Here is a 6,000-nt window from a genome sequence, read left to right as displayed (position 1 = left end):
GGATGAATGGGCTTCCGAAGTGTGAAATGAGGAAATGGGAAAATAATGAATGTTAACAATACAAGAAGTAGAGTACAAAGTTTGAAGACCTAACAGATATGGTAGATATTACAAAAAGGATATTGAAAGAAAAAAAAATATATGTCTTGTTTCAGTTCTGATTTAAACAAGCCAGTTATTAAAAGCAATTGTGAGACAAATGGGTACATTTGAAACTTGTTAGATACGTATTATATGATATTAAGAAATGATTTTTATTTTCTTTATGTGTGATAATGTTTTGAGGGTACTTAGAGTGGAATGCTATGGTGTCTGGGATTTACTTTAAAAAATTCAGGGGAGAGAGAGAAAGAGGTTGGTGATGGTTGTAGATATGTATCTCTCTATGTTCTTGTGTATTTTGTTTAATAATTCTAATAATAGTTAAGAAAAAAAGAACAAGGGCAAAGATAGTGACTTAACAGGTCATGAACTTGCGTGATGGCGAGGACTTTACATTAATGGTATGAACAGAGATATACTGAAGGTGTGTCCTGGATCATTTGGGTGAATCTTTACTGCTAAGTAACTACTCCTTCATACCGGTACAGTTGAAAGTATTAAATGAGAGGTTGCATTGAATCTTATAGAACAATGCCTGCATATAACAGATTCCAGACTTAATAGCTATTCTTTTTATTTGTATAAAGGTTGGGCTAAAATCAATACTGCCTATAACCAAAAAAAAAAAATACTGCCTATAACCGTATATTATTATATGTATATTTAAGAAATCCTAGGAGTTTGGTACAAATTCTTATTTACCTATGAGTTAGGTTAGGTCGAAAGAATTTGAATTGAACTTTTGCTACATTTTTAAGCCACAGAGAAAACTAAGGAAAATAAGATACAGTGCCAGTGTCCCTTATATCTACAAATTTATGCAAAGGCAGAGCTATGAAGAAGAACACATGACAAGCAAATAAGGAAACAAGGACACAAAGTTTAAGTGAGTCTCCTAAATTATAACTGCTAAATAGTGTCAAGGATGAGAGTCCAAATTTCCTAAATCCAGGTTTCCCATATTTCAGGCCTATACCCTTCTCATAGATTACATCTTTGTTTCAAAAGAATAAGTTGGAATAGACAAACAAAATATAGGTTAACTACTTGCAGAACTTATGTATATTCATCAGGTTGACTCAGATCTGTGGCTATAGTTGTATTTTGTCATTTACTATTAGCGTTTCCAGGTTAGCGCAGGACCAGACTTTAGCTAGGTGTGCAACAAATATTTGTTAAATAAACATGCATCTGTTTTTGATTACCTTTTATATGGTTGATTTATTATTATACATAAAATCCTCTGTGCTTTTATAGTTTCGTTTGCAAGATAAACGTAATAAGCCCTGAGAGGTAAATGATAATAGAAGATGATAAAAATAATGAGTAGTAACTGATAAGTTTTGTTTTCTCTTTTCCTTTCTTTCTTTCTTTCTTTCTTCTTCTTTCTTTCTTTCTTTCTTTCTTTCTTTCTTTCTTTCTTTCTTTCTTTCTTTCTTCTTTCTTTCTCTTTCTTTTTCTTTTCTTTTTCTTTTCTTTTCTTTTCTTTTCTTTTCTTCTTTTCTTTTCTTTTTTCTTTTCTTTTCTTTTTTTCTTTTCCTTTTTTCCTTTTCTTTTCTTTCTTTTCTTTGTAAGCTCCACACCCAATGTGGGGCTTTAACTCAGTCCTGAGATCAAGAGTTGCAGGCTCTACAGACTAAGCCAGCCAGGCACCCCAGTAATAGAGAAGTTTCTAATATTTTTTTGAAACTAGTAAAGTAGTCAAGTCCAAGGAGAGGAATTCAAAACCACCTAGTTTAAAATCAAAATTATGTATAAGTTTTAAATCATGTATATGTATAAGACTTTTTTGCTTCTTTTTTTAAAATAAATTTATTTTTTATTGGTGTTCGATTTACCAACATACAGAATAACACCCAGTGCTCATCTGGTCAAGTGCCCCCCCTCAGTGCCCATCACCCATTCATCCCCACCCCCCGCCCTCCTCCCCTTCACCACCCCTAGTTCCTTTCAGAGAGTTAGGAGTCTTTATGTTCTGTCTCCCTTTCTGATATTTCCCACACATTTCTTCTCCCTTCCCTTATATTCCCTTTCACTATTATTTATATTCCCCAAATGAATGAGAACATATAATGTTTGTCCTTCTCCGATTGACTTACTTCACTCAGCATAATACCCTCCAGTTCCATCCACGTTGAAACAAATGGTGGGTATTTGTCGTTTCTAATGGCTGAGTAATATTCCCTTGTATACATAAACCACATCTTCTTTATCCATTCATCTTTCGATGGACACCGAGGCTCCTTCCACATTTTAGCTATTGTGGACGTTGCTGCTATAAACATCGGGGTGCAGGTGTCCCGGCATTTCATTGCATCTGTATCTTTGGGGTAAATCCCCAACAGTGCAATTGCTGGATCGTAGGTATTTTGCTTCTTTTATTAACAAATATTTTCATTCTTGCCAGAGAGAATGAGGGAAATAATTATAATAGTTATTATTTAAGAATTCAATGCAATGATTTTTTTAATATTAATTCCAAAGGAGGGTTGTCAATTCTTTATAATTACTGAAATCCTTACACAAATATTTTTTAATATTTAATTTTGATTTAAAATTAAATGTGACTCTGTGTTTTTGCATAAGATGGGAAATAATGGGTGCATAGGGTTCTGAAATGGTGGTGTATTAACTTAGATCAGAAATTAACAGTTGTTAATTAGATCCATCCATGATTTTTGAAAGATTTTTGGATTTTACCACTTTATTATTCCTTTTAACTCATACAAATAGTGAACCTTTCTTATACTTATGTATTTTTTATGGTTTTCTCTGAGCCGTGCTTCTAATTGAGCTCCCTCTGAAGGACTATGTCAAACCAATATGATTCTTGCTCACAAGAATGCACAGATTCCTTAGAAAACAAGACTGTAGAACTACAAAGCTTGACATGTGCTTATTGTGAGAAGTGGGAAAGTGACAGATGTGGAACATTGCTGAGGAGTCCAACTGGTCCACAGGCGAGCACAACCGTATCTGATTAGGCCGACAGCTCTGTCTAATTTGTACAAGAGCCTGGAGGACTCATTGTTTTTCAGCTCCCTCAGCAATTAATGATGCCATTGTTTTGGGCCAGGCCATTTGCAGAGATATCTTTGCTGGCAGAATCAAAGCTTAAGAAAATATAATGAGAATAACCCAAGTGACTCTTAATATATAAAACCCATGAGCAATGATTGTGAGCTTCTTCTACAAATAAGTACCACTTATAATTTTTTCAAAAGGCTGTCAAGGAAACCTGAACTATAATTAAAATGAGCTCTTTGAAAAGTCATTTTTCTTCAATTATAATTATTAAATATATTTCTTTGTCTTTTTGTATTCTATTTGTTCAAACTATATTATGAGAATTACTATTTTTGAAACCTTTCACCATTTCCTTCATGCCATCAAAATAATAATATCTTTAAACTTTTCACATAAGCAACATATTTTCCACTTCATTTGAAGTTATAATAGTAAACCACTGAAAATCAGGTAACTCCCCACCTCTAACCCCCTCCATAACTTTGCTCATTCATTGAAAATGTGCTTTGGGTTAGATCTTGATTTTAAATAATGAAATCAGGTTCTAAATTAAGTAAAAAAATTCAATGTCCCTGACTACTTTTAGGTTTTATCAGTGCAAACATGATTTAAAAAAATCTATGGGTGAGGAGCTCCTAGTAGACTTATACCAGAAAAATATTAAAACCAATGGTTTATTAAAATATAGTGGCTTTAGAAAACTTGAATATCAAAAGAAGGGGGGAAAAGTACTTTAAATACTTATATCATTATCCTGTAATAATATTTAAGTTTATAATAATTAAGGTAAGGAATATTATCTATTGCTCCATAAGAAGGCAAGCCCTTTGTATGATTTTTATATGGATCTGGACTGAGCACATGGAAGTGATTCAGCTATGACCCCACCACAAAACAAAACTCCTCAATAGCATCTTCATCATCTAATGTAGACATCCAATTAATTTTTATAAAAATAAAGCCAGTTAACTCTGTTGTCTATACATTTCATATAATTTATTGCAAAGCTAGATTAAGTTTATTAAGTAGAACATAGACAATCATCAATGCAGTTATCTTCTTTATTCTTTTTATACAGCTTATCTTTCACTTTTGATCTTCATTTTCCCAAAATAACTTTTCCATTGGTAGTTAGATACAGAAAAAGTAATAGGCTGTAGAGCCAGATGGACTAAGTCTTGAAAATTTTCCAATGTTACCATGCTATTTCTCTAAAGACATAGTATATGTTGGTGTGCTTTTTTTTTTTTAAATGTCAGTTTGGTTCAGAGATACTTACTAAGCAGTGATATGTTAGAATTTATGTTTAGCACTTGAAATAGCATTATTATGAAATGGAAATATTTTTTAAACTGGTATTTAACCACTTTTAAAATTTGATGATTCACTATATAAGGTAGTAGTATCTCAAAATTATGATATATTCAGTAGAAGCATGTTAGGTATAAGGGACTCTTATCTGAAAATATTACGTTGAAGTAGAGCCCCTTTTTCTTTTTTAGTATTTATATAAAAATTATCCTCAGCTTTCCCTTTTCTTTCTATACTTGCCTTGTAAACCACCAGTGGCTTTACCATCTACTCATTCATGGATAATTTTTAAACATATAATCCTATTTTCAACCTCTCTTTTGTGGTTACTGTGCACCATGCCATCTCCAATTTCCTATGGACATATTTTCACTTAATATGTCCTCATACTTCATAATTGACATTTATAAACTGAATGTGTGGTCTGTCTTCTCCTGACTGATTTGCCTTCTGACTACCCTAAATCTTACTGCATGCAACAACTTCCAGCATATTAATTACCAGGTTTGATTTGGATGTTTTGCCTCTCCAGCCCAGGTGCCATTCCTCCCACTGATGCGTATGCATTCCTTCCAAGGTTATGTGCAAAAACATATATAAGAATAAAGTGTGTTATAGCTGAATAAATTGGTAAAGGATAGCAGGTTTGTTATGCTTCCCTTTTATTTCCTCCCAAAACACTTTTTTTTTTCTTTTGTAATATCACTAAAATTCTTCATACTTTTTTCCCTGGTATGCTTAGTGCCAGGGCCTATGTGACTTGCTACTAGGGACAGAACATAACACCTTACAAGTGACAGGTGTTTAATAAATGCTTGATGATTAATGAAACAATCTGAAAATGCTGTTTAGAAACTAAAACGGTTTTTATTTTTCTTGAAAATTTTTATTTCCCTATACTGGCATGAATGGCTTATTTTAAAAATTGAGCATAAACTGTGTAGCTAAACTCAAGCTCTTTATCTTCTTTGCTAATTGATAATTCCAGTGTTTTTCTTTTAAATGCACCAATGACATTTATGTAGTGTCTTCAATTTTCCCTTTTTTTAGCCAAGACAGTTGTACAGTTTAAAAATATTTTAATTCCAAACAGAATCATGTGATATTTTCACATGATTTTGAGTTTGGGCTTTGTCATTAGCTGCTAAATAATGACTGAGCTTTGGATTCTGGAAGTGTGATACAAGTGTCTGGAACCAGGTCATCAAGGAGCAAATGTCCTTCTGTCATATTTTTCATGTTGGCCAAAGTTCTCAAACTCCTGGTTCTCTTAGGACCTTACTTTCAACAAAAACCATTTAATACTTAGAAAAAGTTGAACTTCTGAGAGGAATGTGACATGAAATGTACAACAGTGCCACATGTTCAATTTAAGGCAATACAGGTTAGTAGCTAATAGGAAATCATGTGACAGTAACAAGATGGTCCAATTTTTCACTTGAATGATTTCTCTACAAAAGTCTAAATAGCAAACTTCATAGGATGTTTGCTTCACACAATGTACTTTAAAAATTTTTAACTTCAAACATCTAAATAGCATAGAGTATAACATAGTAAAGC

The 6,000-nt window shown here is 32.7% G+C and overlaps 1 long non-coding RNA gene across 1 annotated transcript in view; it reads right to left on the bottom strand.

Annotated features, from left to right (window-relative positions):
• Positions 1–2,046: 2,046 nt before the first annotated feature.
• LOC112671709 (uncharacterized) overlaps positions 2,047–6,000 on the bottom strand; it is a 48,574-nt gene continuing 44,620 nt past the window's right edge. The window contains exon 3 of the long non-coding RNA XR_007407730.1: positions 2,047–2,501. This is a non-coding gene — a long non-coding RNA (uncharacterized LOC112671709). The remainder of the gene's footprint in view (positions 2,502–6,000) is intronic.

The sequence above is a fragment of the Canis lupus genome, chromosome 32, assembly GCF_003254725.2.
Source record: "Canis lupus dingo isolate Sandy chromosome 32, ASM325472v2, whole genome shotgun sequence".
Classification (NCBI taxonomy): Eukaryota; Metazoa; Chordata; class Mammalia; order Carnivora; family Canidae; genus Canis; species Canis lupus.
Note: the sequence above shows the minus strand (reverse complement) of the source record. Positions and strands in the feature narration are given on the sequence as shown.